This window comes from Bos indicus, chromosome 7, assembly GCF_029378745.1.
Source record: "Bos indicus isolate NIAB-ARS_2022 breed Sahiwal x Tharparkar chromosome 7, NIAB-ARS_B.indTharparkar_mat_pri_1.0, whole genome shotgun sequence".
NCBI classification, from domain to species: Eukaryota; Metazoa; Chordata; class Mammalia; order Artiodactyla; family Bovidae; genus Bos; species Bos indicus.
The window spans coordinates 50,535,498-50,552,415 of NC_091766.1; the positions used below are offsets into that span (position 1 = coordinate 50,535,498).

The 16,918-nt window shown below is 56.0% G+C and overlaps 1 protein-coding gene across 3 annotated transcripts in view; it reads left to right on the top strand.

Annotated features, from left to right (window-relative positions):
- Positions 1-7,458: 7,458 nt before the first annotated feature.
- The window catches only part of CXXC5 (CXXC finger protein 5), a 35,543-nt gene continuing 26,083 nt past the window's right edge, over positions 7,459-16,918 (top strand). The window contains exon 1 of one of the 3 annotated variants that reach the window (XM_070793678.1): positions 7,459-7,580. The gene's annotated coding sequence lies outside the window, so the exon portion shown is untranslated. Of the gene's footprint in view, positions 7,581-8,723; positions 9,245-9,286; positions 9,408-16,918 lie in introns of those variants that run through there. The other 2 variants (XM_070793677.1, XM_019965036.2) reach the window with 2 other exon arrangements.

The following is a 16,918-nucleotide window of genomic DNA, read 5'->3' on the forward strand; positions in this document are numbered from 1 at the left end:
GAAAGGCTCTGTCCCCAGCTGCCTCAGGCCCAGGAGGGTGGGAGACACCCTCCCCGCCTCCCCATGGCCCCAACTGCTAGGTTGGAGGGAGCCGAGCTTGCCTGAGACGGCAGGGCATTTGGCGTCACTGCTCAGCTGCACCAGGCTTGGTGCCAACACCTTACTGCTGAGACTACATAGCATGGCGGTGGGGGAGTTGGGGCGTTCATGGGGATACTCAGGCTGCCTGGGAGACCTTCTGTCCAGCCAGCTTGAGATGAAGGGAGCCAACATGGATGATCAGCCTCCTCCCTTCCCCTGGTGCCCTGGCAATGTCTCTGCTGCCTCCCCTAGGCCTGTGTTGGTTTGGGAGTAGGTCTAGCAGGCCTGAGAGCCAGTGGGGACTACTGCCTGGAGTAGGAGGATTGTGGACACAAGTCCAGCGGGCCCAGCCAGCTGGGCCACCTGAGTGCTGAGCTCTCCCCTTTAGGAAAGGGAGAGAAGAATACATTGTGGGCTGGCTAAATGGTACCTGAGTCCCCTCAACCCACAAACCCTTGGGCCAGGGGATTGGGGAGGGGACTCCCTCTGGAGTCATTTACCTTTTCCTGCCCAAGCAGACAGGCAGACATTGAGGAAAGGGAAAATCTTCTAGAACACAGTCTCACTGCTCGGAAGTCTCTACTTATATCGAACCTACTTCCTTTCTTTCTGCAGTATCTGCCCTATCCTAGCTTGCGTGATCTAACCCCAGCAGAATCGGGGTGCAAGATTACAGGTTCTCTGGCCAGGGTGTGCCCTTATTCCTTAGGATAAGCACCGCACAGGAGAATTTTCAGTCGGAATAAAGGTCAATGGGTCCTGGTGTGGGTAGAGGGATGAGGGTACCTAAGTGGGCTCAGCCAAGGGATGGAGAGAGGCATCAGTGCTAGTTGACAGACCAGGGCCTACAGAGAGTAGGGGTGCCCCAAGACACATTGAACCCTAGAGCCTAGGGGGTTCTAGGGTGGGGAGGGGGAAGTGGCAGGGAGATGGGCAGTGGCTTTGTAACCAGAGATGGCAAGCCAAGCGGTCTGAGGCGGCAGCTTGGAGCTGGAGTTTAAAATAGCGCCTCGGCCTGGCCGGGATCGGATTCGGGTCACCCACAAGGCAGTGTGGCCACCACCATCCGGCTCAGGTTTCTTGCCTTCCCTGATGATTTAATGGAGGAGGTGACTACCCAGGCAGGTAGGCCTAAGAAAAGGGGTCTAGGCACTGCCACTTCAGTCCCCTAAGCAGGCTCTTGCCTGTCCTTTCTCCTCCACACCCACCCCCATGGGACAGATTGCCTTCATGCCCTCCCTCCTCTTCAGTAAATATTTGACACCAACTGGGAACCAGGTACTGGACAGAGCGTGGAGGTGAGTTAGGCCTTGCCTTTTCTAAAGCCCACAAGTTTTGGTCCCCAGGAGGGGGAAGGTGATGAGTATTCCAGAGACTCTCCATGATGTCCTAGCCTCAATCCTGCAAGTCCTAGGCATGAGGAAGCAAGGGGCAGAAGGACCCCCACAGGCTGCAAGAGAGGAGAGTTGGACCTCGAAGAAGTCTTCTGTTTCTTCCTAAGAAATGGCTGTGGCTGCGACAGAGAGGGGAGAATGTCTTCTCCTAAGCCAGTGATCATCCTTGAAAACTCCCCAGGGTGGTCTACTCCCCCAGTGTTCCCTGACCTGCCCCCTCCCCCAAGGCAGAGCCCTCAGACATAGATCTGAGAGCACATTCTGGTCCTTCTCTGTCCATATAGAGTGACCACTTCCTCAGGCCACCCCAAGGAATAGGGCAAGGGGTCAGGGGATATGAAGCAGTGAGTCCCCTCTTTAGTTTTTCGAATAAAGTAGTTCTAGCCCTGCCACATCCCATTATGCTTTTGGAAAGTGGGGAAAAGCTACTTCAGTCAATAAAAAGTTCCAACCAGGGACTTCCCTGGAGGTCCAGTGACTAAGACTCTGCTCCCAATGGAGGGAACCCAGGTTCGATCCCTGGTCAGGAAACTAGATTCCATATACTGCAACTAAGAGTTCGCATGCCGCAACTAAGACTCAGCACAGCCAAATAAATATTTTAAAAGTTCTGACCATTATCCCTCTGCTCCACTCTCCCTGCCAGAGTCTTTGGGCCCCTAGGGGCAGTGGCAACCTCTGAGCAGCAGCTCTTGGAGCCCAGCAGGTATGGTTCCTCATCACTTTGCCCTTCTTCCTCATCTATGAGTCTGAGGAGATGACACAACAGGCCCAGAGAGCTCCAGGCCAGATCTCTCTAAGTGGAGCACTAGCCAGCTGTCCTGACAGAAATCACATATATCTAAAAAAGCATCTTGTATATCTTAATGATTTCTCAACAGGCCCTGATTGAAGCATGCTCAATTTAGCCGTGCCGTAAGTAACTTTTTATATTTCCTTGGGGAATCATTTCACTTATGAATCTTTTCTGAATCTGCAATCTCGATTAAAAGTTGATTTTTTTTTTCTTGTCTCTGTCTCCTCAGCTTCTGAGATGTTTCCCTAGCGAAAAGGGTGGTAGCACCATCAATCCTCTCTTGTTAGCCTGTCTGGGTCAGGAGAATTCTTCCTGAAGGGTCCTGGAAGCAGCAGTCAAGCCTCTTCTGTGATAGCACCTGGGGCTTTGTGACGTGAGGGGGAGCTGCCCTGGCCAAGGGGCTTATAGAGAGGTTGGGCGCATTGCCAGTCTCCTACCCATATACACTCCCCTACCAGCCCCCCCTACACACAGCGTTACACTGGGGGAACTGTCTAGCCCATTCTGCCTTTAGAATGTCTCCTCACTAGTAGTTTAAGAATTTAAAAAGGAGACAGAGAACCCTTTAAGGGTTCAGCTTGAGAGTACACAACAGGTTCAAATCCTGGCCCCGTTCCTGAACAACTGTCACAGCCTGGTAAGTCACATCTCTGGGAGCCTCAGTTTCCCTATTTGCAAAATGAGAATGTGATGACTAAATAAATTACCAAGGAGATAAAGAGTTTAGCATAATATCTTCAGAAAGGCAGCCTTTATTTCTCTTGAGGGAACCCCAGCACCAGGGAGCAGGGTTGGAACAATGCCGAGGGTCCTATCCCAGTTCTGAACAGTATCTAATTCTTTTCCCCAACCACTCATTATCTAGTCCTAGTGACACCCCTTGGGCTGAAGTGGTGGGACTGGCATTGTTATCTCCCTGAGATTAAGGGTCTGGTGGGGTTGGGACTTGCCCAGGGGCTGCCCCATGAGGCCCACCCAGAGTTTCTGACTCTCCTGAGAGACAAAGGTCAGGGCTACAGTGGGAAGGCTGGAGGGCAAACTAGGGTGAGAAGCTCTGAAGTTAGAAGGGCCTTTGCCATAGACAATGTCCCCATATACTCCCCGCCCCCCACCTCCCTCCAATCAGGGGAAGGATTTGTCCAGGTGCTGGGACCTCTGGCTGTGACCTCTAACCTCCTACTCTGGCCTCCAGTGGGCTTTCTGAGTCACAACTGGGGGTGGGGCTGGGGGACACGGCAGCACAGGCTGCTCTGGGAGTTAACAATTTACGAGGGGCCCCTTCCTGAGGCCTCCCTCCTCACAGGCCAGGCAAGGCAAGCAAGCAACCCCGTGACAGCCCAGGCGACTAGACACAGAACCAGTCCCGCCAGTTCAAAGAGCAGTTCATCCGGGGCTTACCCCCAGGCAATTGCCTGAGCACCCCATTCTCTGGAAAAACAAAGTAGGGCTTGGTAGATGAGGTCTGGTCTGGGGAAAGAGGCTGGGTCCTGTTTTAAAGTCTCAATGCTCTGCCTTCTGGGGCTAGATCTGTGAGGGGAGGCTGAGCCCCACCTCTTCCACCTCCAGTTTTCTCCCTATCATCCACCAGAGCCAGTAGATCTTGGGTAGAGCACTTTCTGGCCAGGCTGGCTTCTGGATGCCCAGGGCACACACACCCTCACCCTTTGTTCTGGTCTACAGTCTCCAGATTTGAGATGCTGTGTCCTCCCATCCCCCAAGGCCCCATTCTGTTACTTCAGGATCCCTCCCTCCCCATGATTCTGAGGGCCATGGAGCCACACAGCTTTGGCCTCTGAGTGCACCCAGTCCCTTCCCACTTCCCATAGGAAAGACAGCTGAACCAGGATTGTGCCTAGAGAAGTCGAGAGTTACTGTCACAGGCATGACACCCCCAACTGTCCCTGCCCCTCTCCCCTCGTCACATTTGGCTGAGTTCCCTATTTCCCTGGGTCTGGCAGAGTATCGGGCTACTTCTGGTTGTGTGTGGCACACGTGTAGCTGTGCTTGGGCAAGCAGAACTACAAAGTGTGTGAGGTGCATGTATTGGCCTGGTCTCTGCTCCCTCCCAGCCTCACCCCGGAGTCATTTTGTTCTGGGACTGAAGGAGTAACCCTTCTACTAGTCTTTTCCACTCTGTTTGCACAGCTCAGGGCCGGGCTGGGCCACCAAACTGACTTCTTAGGGATGGACTGGACCCTGACCTCCTAAGAAACAGACCTAGCTTTTCTGAAATTTCCTTCTAGTTTCACACTTCTCTTGTCCCTTCAGAGGTCATGGGGACAGCAGTGGTACCTAAGGGCCAATGGTCAGTATGTGAGTCCTGAGACCCCTGAGGCCTAGGCCTATGCCTAGGCAGTCAGGCATCTCTCTTCCCCTGCCATGTTTGCACCCCCAGCCCTGCTCTGGGTGAAGTGTAACCACCAGTGTGACCCCACTGAAGACTATCCTGCACCCTGCCCTGAAGCAAGACTCCAAATGCCCTGGCCCTCATTTTCTGTGGTAACAGATGAGGGAACTGGCGCCTCAGTAGAAGGGTATGCCAGGCTCTGCACTGACCATCTAAATTGGAAACCCTAACTCCCACACTCCTCTCCACACAGCCATTCCAAGCCATTGGATGTTTAATCGGTGACTGGTGGCTCAGACGGTAAAGCGTCTGCCTACAATGTGGGAGACCCAGGTTCAATCCCTGGGTTGGGAAGATCCCCTGGAGAAGGAAATGGCAACCCACTCCAGTAGTCTTGCCTGGAAAATCCCATGCATGGAGAAGCGTGGTAGGCTACAGTCCATGGGGTTGCAAAGAGTTGGACACGCCTGAGCCACTTCACTTAATGGAAAAGGTAGATCCCTCCTACAAGGCAGTGGTTTAAATCCTGGTTTTGCTACTCTGTAACATTAAACAGCTGTCTGAGTCCTAGGATTAAGCATATTCACTGAAAGCAATTAGTATGGTACAAGACACATAGTAAATGCTCAGAAAAATGTTGGCTACAATCCTTGTTACTGGTACCTACTTAGTGCCAGGCTTCAGGCCCAAAGCAGGAAGGGGACTCTCCCTTACTCTCAACAAATGTTTGTGGATGGTAGTAGTGAGGGGACAGGAGACAAATGAGCAAATAAAAGCTATTTCTGTGCAGTGTGGTCACTGTGGCCATAGGAGGGGACAGATGTAGGGCCCCAAAGCCAGGCCACAGACTACAATTGCTCAGTACATGCACTACAAAAAAGCCAGCTGGCAAAGGGAGCAAGGAAGACTGGAAGACAGTTCATGACCTGCTGCCAAATGGGGGTACCTATACCTGCCAAAAAGTGGTAGCTTTTTCTGATTTGCACAAAGGCTAGTGCTGGCTCTGTAGAGAGAAGCCAAACTGAGGCAGGGAATAGAAGTCAGAGAAGATTCCCAGTAGAGTGATAACATGCTCTTGGTCTTCAATGAGGACTTCAGGAGGTGAGCTTGATTAAGACCCTTCTGGGCAGAGGGAACAATTTGTACAAAGACATGCAAACTTGAAGGGAAGTTTTGAGGTATCTGAAAGAACCACCAGTGTTGAATGGTGTTGGTCAGCAGGGCTTAGGAACTGCAGGGAAGAACAGGACCAGTTAAGGAAGCCAGACCAAGCTGGGGCAGGAGCTTGAGCTGAGCCTGATGGGCTCTGAGGAGTCACTATAGGATGATGACCAAGGTGAATCCCAGACAGAGAAGCTTCACTAGGCCAACAAATCTCAGGGGTTAGGAAAACAACTTTGGTGCCTGTCTCATGTCAGTGTCCTCATCTGAAAATTGGGAATGCTACCACTACTGGGGATGATGTAAGGATTAAATGAGATAAGGTGCCTTAACTGTTTAGTTTAATGCCCTGTTCAAGGTGAAGGCTTTGTAAATGCCAGCTATGGATATTCTAACCAGAACCAGGAGAGCAGGATCCTACCCAGAAGACAGGGCAGGTGGCTGCATGCCTCTTCTCTCCCCAACAGGTACTGGAGACTTATGGAAATTGCTTCCTAAATCCTTAGATTGATTGAATAGCAATGTGAAATTCAAATACTTTTTGGGAGGAATAGTGAACCAGGATCCCTTTACTTCTTGTGGAAGGGGCATAGAGTGGGGATAGTCACCCCCAAGGCCAGAGACCTCCTGCCCAATCCTTCCTGGGTGTCTCCCTCTTGTTTCACTCGTTATGGTTACAGTTCTATGCAGATGGCTTGCACATGGCATTTCCTGTTCATGTTGCATTTTCCATGTGGACAGTTCTGCCAGTCTCCTCTCTGGTTCCTATCTGGGGTGGAGAGGTGAGGATCTGGGTCTCCCTCTACTTAATTTCCAGGAGAAGGGGAAGACTCCAAGATTGACTCTAAACTGGGCCAGACATATGCAAACACCCATCCCTGAGAAAGTCACCATTGGGATTACTTGACTCATCTCCATTGCAGCCTGCAGCCCCTTGGCCTTTGCCAAGTTGGGGAGGGTGGGCAGACGTCCTTGGGGAAAAAGTGGATATTTAGTAGTAATTCCCTAAGGTGGAGGTACTGTCCCCCACACCCCATGAATTTCAGCATGAAGCTTTTTTCAGGTGTGCAGGGCCTGATTCCACATTCTCCCCCACTAGGCTGCAGTTCCCTGAGGACGAAGTTTCATTTCTTGGGTCCTAATCCTCTGAGGCCTGCTGCTGACTCCTGGGGAACAAGTCCCTCCTCACAGTCTGGGCCTGAGCTTCCTCAGAAAAGGTAGATCGTGGTGGGCTAAGTGTTTGGAGATCTCTGGTCATCTTGGCATGTGACGCTGCCTCCTTTTTCCTCATATAGTCAAGTGAGTGTCCAACACAGTACCTGACACTCAGGGTCAGCCAGAATGTCTGTCTTTAAGCAGTTTAGGGGTGATAATCTAGAGGTGTTCATTTGTCTTAAAACTATGTTCTCAGATCAAGTACCTTGCTTTCCTCATGTGGTATGTTTGGGGTGGCTTTGAGGAACATTGCTGGAGAGGAGAGGCTAAAGCCTCCCCCGCCCCACTTAGGAGCCATTCCTTGACACACAGTTGAGAGAACACTTCTCAGCATTTGAGGAAGGGAGGGGGTGTCCACGAGAGAGTCACTCCTGGAGGTCAGGGCAGGTAGACAGGCAACACATTCCAGATGAACTCTGCCCTCTGACACCTCCCTCACACCCCTATCCCCTGGCTGGGTCAAAGTCCCAAAGCCAAATTTAGAAAGCTTGGACGGTGGGCATCCACAGGCTGCTCCTGTGAAACCCAGGCCCCAGGCGCTGCAACACCCAGGCAAGCAACACCAAGGAGGAGAAGAGACAGTGAGGTGGGAACTGCTTCCACTTCTTCCACTAAGACTGCTCCTGTGACTGGAGGCACCTGGGCTGCCACAGTTAACTCCCACTTATCTAGGCCCCAGGCTGTAACATTTAACCCTAGGTAGACTTCCCCAACCGCCCTGCCCCTTTCCTGCTAGGGTCTCTCCTTTGGGGGCTGTGTTTTCTCTGGCGCAGGAAGCACAAAGCCACCCCCACGAATTCCACAGAACTGAAGAAACTTTCCACTTGGGGAAAGACCCGGGGCTTGCGCTATGGGTCTCTGAAGTGGTGAGAGGTCGACATATGCAGCTTTAGGATTAGCCCAAGCTGGGCAGATGGAGGGGCCAGTGAATGACGGTGAGGATGTGCGGGTCCAAATCTGAATCCACTGGGTTTTTATTCTTTCAGCCAGTGTCTGTTGAGCATGGCGCTGTGCTAGGCACTGTTTCAGGCTCAGAGTTCACAGGCCACCGTCTCAGAACACCACTATGTGGTCTCTTTAGCTTCAGGACTCAAGTGTTCTGGTTGGGGGCGGCGTAGCAAACAAAATGTCCTTTCACGAATCAGTTTCCTCATCTGTGTAATGGGAACAGGGACGTCTGCCCCCCGCCCCCCTTTCTCCCTGGGAACTAGAGCCCACTGAGTATGGGAAAGCGCTCTGGGAAGAGTGAAATCTTTGAACATGCGTCTAGTTCCAAGAGTGCTCGGCTAGGAGTACCCGGCCCCACGCGCACCTGAGCTGAGGGGCGCGGCCAAACCCTCCCTACTGGTCCTTGAAGCATCGCCGCCGGCTGGCGAGAAAGGGCAGAGGGATGGCGGATTTCCCTGTAAGGTGCGTCTTCAAGCCCATGCACTCCTTACAGAACGGGTGAGGTCCTCTTATTTTTTTGTAAAGTTGCGGGAAAAGAGGTGAAGACCGGGCGCGCTGGAGAGCTGAGCCTTGGCCGACCTCGTCAGAGCGCGGGGAGCTAGAGGCGCAGTGGCTGCAGCTCCGGCCTCAGAGCCTGCGGCGTCCAAGTGGCCAGAGCTGCGTCGGGAGGGAGGCGGAGGGAGGAGGGAGGGGAGCCGAGGTGGCGCGGGGGGGGGGGGGGGGGGGGGGGGGAAGAGGAGGAGGGAGCGTGCAGTCCGGTCCGGGTTTTGCCTGCAGCCCCCGGGCAGCGTTCAGAGCTCCTGCCCGGGCGGGCGCGCGGCGGCGGAGCCTGAGCGGGGATGTAGAGGCGGCAGCAGAGGCGGCGGCGAGAGCAGGCGCCCGAGCCGAGAGAGAAGAGCAGCCGAACCTTGTTCCCCGAAGCCGGGCCCCGCGTCCCAGCCCTGCCCAGCCCTGCGCCCAGCCATGCGCGCCGCCTGCTGAGTCCGGGCGCCTCACGCTGCGCCCTCAGCCAGTCGCTCCGCGCTACGCTCGGGGGTGATTAGTTGCTTTTTGTTGTTTTTTAATTTGGGCCGCGGGGAGGGGGAGGAGGGGCAGGTGCTGCAGGCTCCCCCCCCCTCCCCGCCTCCGGCCAGCCGCGGCGGCGTGACTCCGGCTCCGGACCCGGGCACGGCGGGCGGCGCGGCTGGAGCGGAGCGCACCGCGGTGGCGGTGCCCAGAGCGGAGCGCAGTTCCCCGCCCCGCCCCTCCCCCTCGGCCTCGCGGCGGCGGCGGCAGTGGCGGCTTGGACGACTCTGAGAGCCGGTAGGTGTCGGGCCACGGCCCTCCCCCGGCCCCCCCGGAGGCCGGCCCCCTCCCCTTCCCCGCCTACCTCCCTCTCCTCCCCCGGGGCCCGGTGCGCGGCCGGGGCCGGAGTTCGCTGCAAGTCTGCGGAAAGTTTGGCGGCGCGGGCTCCCCCGAAGTTCAGGTGCGGAGAGCCAGGGACGGGAAAAGAGGGGTCCGTGTTTGGGTGTGGCGGGGGGCGCCCGTAATCTGAGCCTCGGAGCCCCGGGGGCTAGGAGCCCTAGCTCCAGTGAACGCTCAGTGGCCTCTTCTATACTCAAGCCTCCCCAAGCCGCAGTCAGCTCGGTCGCAGATCACTGAGTTCAGACAAAAAGAGGGGTTTTAGGGTCGGGGACGGCGGCTTGGGCGCCTTGGATTGGGGCCGGGGCTCTCCCTTGAGGGGTACTGTCCCCTCCCCAAGTACTCGAGCTTGAGGGCACAGGGGCGGCGGGAGCCCGTGTCTTTACCTCTTGGCGCTGGGCTCGCGCTCCGTCTGCGGGGGCGGCTGATTGGAGATCTCCGGCGCGCACTCCCCCCAACAGACCCCATTCGTAGTCCTGTCTTTTGGGGGCATCACTCACTGCTCTTAATGCCCTAGACGACGCGCGGCTGAGTCTCCCCCTCCTTTTGGAGGGGGCGGTGGCCACTTCTACACTTCCCCTCAGGCTCCTCGCCCCCGCTGCCCGCGGGGTGTCTGGCGGGCAGATCAAGTTTGACCTTTTTTTTTTTTTTTTTCGTCAAAGTATCACCCCTGACCACCACTGCTCCCCGCGGCCTCTCTCTCCCTTCCTCCCTAGCCTTAGGGAGTCTTTCAGCCTGTCTCCCGAGCCCCGCGTGGCCAAGCAGCATGCAAAGCCAGGGAGGGAAAATGGGGGTGTTCTTCTAGCTGAGGAGCTGTGGGAGGTGGGTGTCCCAGCCGCCTGCTTCGCTGCTCTGGCCCCAAATTTACCCATGAAGTTTGGCCCCGAGCCCCCCTCCCTCTTTGCTTCCCCAGAGCGAGGGGCCGAACCGCCGCGAGAAGAATGTGTTAATTTTCTTGCTGGGGGAAGTTGTCCTCGCCCGTAATGGGCTGCTTTCCGGCGGGGAGCGCGGGGTGCGCCTGGCTTTGTTTATTTGTAGGATCCACAGAAAGTGAGTGACCCCGGTTTTTAAACGGGGGGCCGCCTCCCGGGACCTGTCAGAAGAGCTGAAGCGCCCAATGAGGGAGCAAAATCGCTTTTTGGTGCCCCCCCTCAGGAATCGGAAGGGGTGCGCGGAGTTGGGCTGGTGCCACGGGCTGCAAGGAGGAACCAGCAGATTTGGGGGTTCTGTAGGGACTCTTCCGGGAAGACCTGCTCCCTGTTGTCTCCTGCGATGGCAGTCTGAAGGGTTGGCAGCCGCGCCCTACTTTGCCCCCTGGACCCTGGGTGGTCTGAGAGTCGCGTCTTCGGATAGAAGGGGCTGAAGCGGGGGGCGGGGGGTTCTGGCGAGCCAGCCTCTTGACCTCCGCCTTTCCCTGCGCCGCAGCCGCTGTTCCGAGCCGAGGTTTTGTGGTGGGCCGGCTGCCCCCCACCCACCCCCGCCTCCCCGCGTTTGCGCAGGAAGCGCTGGGGAGGGGGCGTGTGCGTTCGTTCGGCCCTCGCCCCCGCCGGAGCCGCCCCAGGGCGGCCGGCAAACAGAGTCCCTTTCAAGTTTTCCGCTGGGGCCGCCTGGCGGGGGCTGCGTGCGCGGTCGCTGCGGACTTGTTTGGAGCGCTATTTGAACGCCCGGCGCCACCTCAGCTGCCCCGGCCCGCGGGGGCGGGAGGCGGGGGCCGGGGGAAGGCTCTTCATGCAAGTGAGAGCATTTCAATTAGACGGTTTTAGGTGGCGTGCTGGCCGAAGCTTGCCCTAATCCCCCTCCCGAAAGACCTCCCCCCCCCAATCCCGTACCCTAGGTGCCTACCGTCTTAGGAAACCAGGGACTGAGACCCGAAGCCGCCTCCCAAACGCCTTTTTGAGAGCGATGCGGGGAGACTGAGGCCAGCGCTACCTACTACTGCGTAGTGTTGATTTAGCAGTTTCCCTGGATGAGACTCAAGCAAGAGCTGGCGGGGTCGGGCGGGGAGGGGCGGATAGTGGCCCGCTCTGCAGCTGTCACCCCATTCCCAGAACGGAAATTGTCCTCTCTCCTTGGGGAGGAGGGAGAGGGGGTGATTTTTGCCCTGGGAAGGGGTGGGAACAGCTGAGGGAGGTTGGCCTCGTGAGTTCTCAGTTAGGCCTGGGGCCGTTGGTAGAAGCCCACCCCTCCCCCCCCTCCAATCTTGGCAGGAACCTGGGGCTCTCCCAGGGAAGCAAGAGCTAGACTTGAGCCTCCCTCTCCCATGCCACCTCCCTTTCCAAGGTGGGGGGCAGAGGTTCCTCTGCAGAAGACAGACCCTTGGCTGACTGGCTGTCCATTGGCGCCTTATTTATGTGTGTATTTGGGCCCGGCTGTTTTCCCGGCTCAGCAGGTGACCCTGGCCGGGGCCTCCTATCTCTCCCCCGACAGAGCCTGTTGACTTACCCGTGGGCCAGCGGCCTCGTCTTTATCACGTGAGGCCTGGAATGTCCACCCGGCAGGGCTGGGCTGGGTGGGGGAAGGGAAGGATTCTGCATCCAGGGCCCAGGCCAGATTAAGCCTGTGTTCCATGGGTTCCTACTGTGACCCCCAACTCTTGCCTCTTTTCAGCTTCTACCCATTTGGCAAATGAGAAGCTGAGGCTCATAGGGTTGGGGGCGGGGTGCAGGTTCCATCTGGATAAAGAAACAAGTCTATGGGAATTAAATACCCTGCTTTCTTTAGGACCTCACCTACTTATTCATGGGACAGTAGAATGGAGATTGGGGGGGGGTCTCTCTGGGAGGGAGGGGTGTAGGCTGGGCCGGGGTCAGCTGACTTTCCAGGGTAAAGGATAGGGTGGAGGGATGCTGGGATGCTGATGAGCCAGACTCTGGCCTACTTTCTTAGATCCCATGTCTTTTGGGGTGACCATGAAGTCAAAGCCAGTTCCCCAGCTTGGTGTTCTGAAGCATGTCTCAATTGGCCAAGGATGAGGCGGGGCTCACTTATCATTACTGTTGTTATTATTGCCACCCTTTATATGTGGTTCAGTTCTTCATTCATTGGCCCACTGTATATTTATTGAGCACCTACTATGTGTCAATCCCCACCCTCTGGGCTTGCAGAAATGAATCATTGACTTTACCCTCACCCCCCTGGGCCCCTGAATGGAGCTTTCCCCTTTTTTATCTGAGGCTCTCTCTGTCTTACCCCCCCACCACCTGGTCCCATCCTAGCCTCTGTATATGGTTGTAGGGTGTGCGTGTGTGTGTGTGTGTGTGTGTGTGTGTGAAGTGCCCTTGATTAAGTGTATTAATAGTTAAACTCTCACTCATAGCTGAAACTCACCAGACCACAAAAAGCCTCCCCAGTTACTCACGCGCTACTGCCCAACAAGAATATCCCACTCAAGTTTTTTTTTTTTTTTTCTTTCTCTTACTTCCCCCTTTATTCCCCCCAACTTTGAGCCCACCTCCCAGGCTGCAGGCAATGAGAAAGGACTGCCCCCTCAAGGACCCAGGAATCTCCAACCATTCTACCTACCCCCTAAAGCCAAAGGCAGTGTCAGCTGTTCAGTGAGGCTGTGTAGGTCTAGTCTGTTGGTATGGGATGTGGGAATCTGGGCAGTGTGTGTGCTAATGACTCAAGATGGATATATCTGTGACTATGTGTATTGAATGTGTGTCTGTTTATCTTGGGGTGTTGGGAGTTTGAGCCTGTGTATATTTGAATCAGGACATGTGTTTATGGATCTAAGAGTTGTGTCTGCATCGCATATATATATACCTGTGTGTTGTGAGCCTGAGAATCTGTATCTGAAAGTTGGGTCTGTCTCTGTAAATCTAGGAATGTGTATATTCTGAGTTGTGTGGGCCTAGAATTTTGGAGAGGGTGTGTTCAGGATTTGTGTATATCTGTGTGTTTTGTATACGCTTGTAAATTTGGGACTGTATCACTCCTTGAGTGGTACTGAATTGGGAAAGAGTGTGTAACTCTGGGAGTGGGCATATCTGAGCTATGCTGACAGTGGTCTGTGTCTTTGGTAGCTGGTGTCTGTGTTCTTGCTCTTTCTGTATCTCTGTCTGCCCATCTGTTTTTCTGAGTCTCTCCCTCCCTAGTTGAGGCCCTGAGTCTGTGAACGTGTGTGGTGTTGAACCTCTCCCACCCGGTCCTTCTCCTCCCCTGCCCTCCCCAGCAGTAACTGGGCAGCCTCCCCGTCTGCCTGCCTGCTGGGAGTTTGGAAGCCATGGAGGGAGACAGGCTGGGGCCGGGGTGACAGCGCGTATCCACGGCAATGGCAGCCTGTGATTACGGGAATAAAAGGATTTTAAGGTCATGGGTGTATTTTTTTGTTTTGTTTTGTGTTCTTCCCCTCTTTGGTGGAGCCACTGGCAACAAAGGGCCATTGCTGTGTGTCTGCAGGTTGGGAGCCTGTCCCCATGCAAGTGGACATGGATCTGTGGGTCTTTCCTGGGAGCATGAACACATGTGTGTGTATATGCATGAGTGGAGCCTGTGAGAACGTGTGTTCCTCTCTGCCTGCTCCCCGTGAGAGAGTGCATAGGGCTGTTCCCTGGGGAAGAATTCTCAGGAAAACTTGATTTGGGTATTTCATGGAGCTGGAACCTGCAATCCTGTGTGTGCTGAAGAGTGCTCTGGCCCCAGTCTTTGCCTACCTGTCTCCCTCTCCCCACCCCACTCCCCAAAGGGTGTCTCTGGCCAGAGACTGGCTCGGCCCAGTCACCTGGGCCAGGCCACATCTCAGGGTGTCAGTGCCCCTGGCCCTGCTCCAGCCCCTGTAATTGCATTCTGCCGCCTAATCCCCCGCCAGCTCAATTAGATCGCAAATTCTTCTTCATTTCCTGCCTCTGATGCTGGCCTCCCTCTGGGCTCACAGGGCCTGGGAGGGAGGGAGGGGATCTTGCCCCCTCTTCCGCCTGCACTGGGGGCTCTGGAGGTGGAGTGTGATTAGTTCCTGGCACACCGACCCTCGGGTGCTGGTTGCAGCCCTGGGGGCTTTGCTGACTGTTTATAGACCGGCCTCAGTAGCCCTATGCTAGGGGCAGGGGCTTGTGCTATCTGGTGCCTGGGCTCTGAGTAGACCAGGATCATTCTGGCCAAGCCCCTAAACAGTGTCCCCACAGGCTCTGCCCATCTCCTTATTCCCAGAGGAGTTGCCGACCACCCCTTGGTGGTCTAGCAGTTGTGACTTTGTTTTTGACCTTTTCCTGGTGGCTGTTCCAGGTACCAATAGGATCACTGAGCTCCCCCGCTACTGGCCCCTTATAACTCCCAGCCTTGACCTCACCCAAACAGGTATATTTGACCACTGGCTCAGGAGTCAGACCTGGCTTCAAATCCTGGCCATGTCACTGCCAAGCTGGATATATGTATGACCTTTGGTCCATGTATGTTCTGTGATCCTCAGTTTCCTTATCCCTGAAATGGGAGTGTAAGAATGCCTGCCTCACAAGGCTACTTTCACACGGACACAGGGATGGCTGTGCAGTGCCCACCATCAGTGGCTAGCCCATAGTCAGCATTCAATCAAAGTTGGCTTTTATGGTGATGAGGACTTCCTGTCCCCCACATGGCTCATGGTTAGCGTTTCTGTCTTTATTCTGCTAGTTGCCAGGTGTGTGACCTTGGGTACGTCACTCTGGCTGTCTGGGTTTCTCTTCCCCATCTGTGAGATGGGACCCACGATGGGCCTGACCTCACAGGATTACCTGCATCCTTGGCCCTAGCCCCCCTGCAGGTTTTCAAGGTGTTACTTGTACTCTTATTTCTTTTCCTCACACCAAACCTGTGGTGGGGTGGGGCTGGTGAAGGCACAGGCTCGGGGACAGGGGGACTGGCCAAGGTCATGAAGTTGATGGTGGAGCCTGGGGAGGGGGCGGCGGTGGGAGGGCTGGGGGATGACCTGCTGGCTTGCTCGACCGTTGACTGGCTGGCTCAGCTGAGCTGTGAGGCATGGCCGTCTCTCCCGCTGGTCTCTGTGGAAAGTGGTGGTGTGGCTGTTTTTTTTTTTTTTCTGTGAAGAGGAAGCTGGATGTCTACCCCCTCCTTCCCCAGGAGGTGCCTGTGGCAGTGGCTGTGCTGACGGGCCTCCTGGCCTTCTGACTAGGGTGGCTGGCAGCTCTGGAGGGCCGGCTGTGCACAGATCAGCCAGAGGGAAGAGAGAACGGCAAAGGTCCCCTGCCCTCACTAATCCCCCGGGCCCCTCCCACCCTCAGTCCATCCTCCGTCTGGATGGAAAGACAGAAAGCAGCCACGGCGGAGGAGAGCTGGGGGAGGCTGGCTGGGCTCAGGAGGTGGTGGAGGGGGACTGGGTCCGGGGCTGGGGGGGTGGTCTGCTCCAGGGTTCCTGTATCTCCCTGGCTAGTCTCCTTATTTCTATGACCTCTGTCACTCATTGGCCTAAGGTCTTCAATATTTCATGGCCTTTGGAGCCAGCCCCCTGCCCCAGCCCACAGGCCCCCCTTTGTCTGCCTGCTGCCCCCCCGGGGTATCCCTGTCACTGAATTGCTGAATTACTGACCTCAGGGCTGCCTGTGCCTCCTCCCCAGCCCTGATACCATCCATATCACTCTTAACCTGCCCCCCCACACACCTCTGTCAAAACTTGGTCTCTCCTGCGTGTCCTCTCCCCCTCTCTCACATCTCTGGCTGTCCCTCTGCCCTTTCCCTCCATTTTTCTCTTTTTGTTGGCCTCCTCCTCCCCAGCAGGACAGAAACAGCGGCAACTGGTACGCCTGGCTGCCCCCCCAACCCTGTCCACCCCTTCCTGCCCCCATCCCCCAAGCTGTGCTGGCCGTGAGAGCTGGTTTTATTTATTTTTCTGTTTGTTTGGGAAGAGGGCAGGGGCAGTTCTGGGCCCTGGCTGCTGCACTCTGCCTAGAGCAGCGGGCAGGCGGGCCGCACTGGCCTCCCAGGAATGTGGCCGGGACGCCCCGCGCTATATTTACTTCCCTCCAGCTGCTGGCCCCAGCAAGGCAGAGCCAGGCCTGCCCGGTGGCCCAGGGGGAGCCCTGTGCCCACCCTCCCCTGTCCGGCAGACCCCACATGGCCCTTGGGCCCACTGTTCCCTCCCTTCACCGTGACTTCCCCTGACCTCCTCAGACTTGGCCGGTCTGCCAGCAGGAATGCTCATGCGCCATGCCGGGACAGGCATAAAGTGCAGGCGCAGTGGCCTGACCCATGTGGGACTGCAGGCACCTGGCAGCCCCCATACCCCCACCTAGGGGCCTAGCCTAGGCCTGTAATCTGGTGGCCAGAACTATGCAAAGCATCTTTTCGGGCCTCTCCTCACTGGCCTGGTCCTTGCTCTTGCCACAGTTCCCTCAGCTCTGCTGTGATCACTGGCCAGGGTGGAGTGGGCTAGGGTGGGAGGCCTGAGCCAGCGTCAGCAGTTGTGTTCCCTTCACTGCTGTTTTGCTTCCCACCTCACCTGCCGGCCCTCCCAGCTTTCCTGTGTAGACATGTATTCATGTGCATGGTTAAAAGCTTGCATATACATGTGCGGCACCCATGAACACATGTTGGAGTAGATCTTCCGTGGAGGCAGGGCCATGCTTCTAACCATCGAGTCCCTTG